Here is a 1,741-nt window from a genome sequence, read left to right as displayed (position 1 = left end):
AGCTGTTTGTCTATTATCAATTTTAATCGACTCTGTCATTCGTTTAGCTAGTATCTTATGGAAATGCCTTGTAATCACTGATGAGACCGTAATCGGTCTGAAGTCGCCGGGATTCTCAGCATTATCCTTTTTGGGAATCAGCGTAGTGTAGGATTCCATTAGTTGTTCGGGGATGTTTCCCATGAACAAGAATATGTTATATAAGTTTACCAAGGTGTTTGTTGGTATCGATTTTAAAAGGCTTGCTGATATCCCGTCCGGTCCGGGCGCTGAATTTTTGGCCGGGTAGCTCTTAATTATTTCATTGGGCATTACAGGCTTCCATATGTGCGAGAGATCTTGGGTTCTCGCTTTTTCCGACCCGGGCGATAGCATAGAATTTCCGGTCATAACGTTGGTCCAGAATTGTGTCATTGTGTCTGCTGAAGGTTTGTTAGAGATAACTTTGTTATCTAGAATAAATTGGACACACTTCGTTGGGTTTCTCGCCCAATGTAGTTGAGTAATTTTGTATTGGTGCCTCCTAAGTTGTCTCTTATTTTGTCTTTTAGGGTGCTTTCCTCTTTTGGTGCTTCTGATGTGATTTGGTGGTGGTTTGTTCTTCTGAGGAAAGATTGACTTAAGATAGTCAGTAACTCTTACTTTTAGATCGCTTAGCGTTATTGCGCTAACTGAGTGGCAGATATTCGTCAAAGTTTTATCATTAAATTTTTCTACTGTACTTGAGACTGCCTGTGACAGTGCCTCTAATAGTGCGTTACCGGTGGTATCTGTAGTAACCGGAGAACAAGGCTCGGTGTTATTTTGGTTTGACATCATATTAACGAAATCAGCAACCTGGCTTTTATACTTCGGCGATCTCCTTTGGCCTTTAATGGCCTCCAGAGATCGACCGGGTGTAACAGACAGAAGGGCTTTGTTTATATGGGAAGCTCCCTTAATCACTAAAGCTGCTTCTTCCTTAGCCATGAGCGCTTGTTCCTCTTCCGTCCATCTGGCTTTCTTTGGCTCTATCGTCGCCATCCTGCTATCATACCACTCTTTGTGTTGCCTTTGTTCGTGCACTCCACGACCTACTACGGTATTAAATACTTTATTACACTCGGGATAGCGGCAAGAATGATTTCCTGTGTCAGTCAGTATGGAAGGGCCTGCGGGCCCCCCCGAGTTTGAATTAATCATCCGAGGCTTTGCATTATTACTAGAACCGACTGATAATAGGAACGAGTGGGTTGGCAGCCCACAGGTCCATAGGCACAGAGGTGGCTTAGTTTTCCCCCGAAGGGGTACTCACGGTGGGACCCACGAGGAGGAAGGCCACTTGCTAGCTGAGGTCCCGAAGAACCCCAACCACTCCCACCTTAAGAGAGTCATAGTTACTCCCGCCGTTTACCCGCGCTTGCTTGAATTTCTTCACGTTGACATTCAGAGCACTGGGCAGAAATCACATTGCGTCAACACCCGCTAGGGCCATCGCAATGCTTTGTTTTAATTAGACAGTCGGATTCCCCTAGTCCGTGCCAGTTCTGAGCTGACCGTTGAATGGCGGCCGAAGAGTACGACTGACCGACCGAAGCCGGCACAGAAACCTCGCAGCAAGAAAGATCCGCGGGGGGCCTAGACACGGGACCGAGCTCGGATCTAAGTCACAAGGACAATTTCACCTTGCCCAGGCCCGGCACATCGGCCTACGCCCGCTTCCCAACCAAGCCCGGCACGCCCCGATCCTCAGAGCCAATCC

At 47.4% G+C, this 1,741-nt stretch overlaps 1 pseudogene; it reads right to left on the bottom strand.

The window, feature by feature from the left end:
• The window catches only part of LOC113383952, a pseudogene marked incomplete at its 3' end in the record, with an annotated part of 4,012 nt that continues 2,271 nt past the window's right edge, over positions 1-1,741 (bottom strand).

The sequence above is a fragment of the Ctenocephalides felis genome, unplaced genomic scaffold, assembly GCF_003426905.1.
Source record: "Ctenocephalides felis isolate EL2017-DRISC unplaced genomic scaffold, ASM342690v1 CF-g0.4_SCAFFOLD_03570, whole genome shotgun sequence".
NCBI classification, from domain to species: Eukaryota; Metazoa; Arthropoda; class Insecta; order Siphonaptera; family Pulicidae; genus Ctenocephalides; species Ctenocephalides felis.
This window is presented reverse-complemented; position numbering and strand designations above follow the sequence as displayed.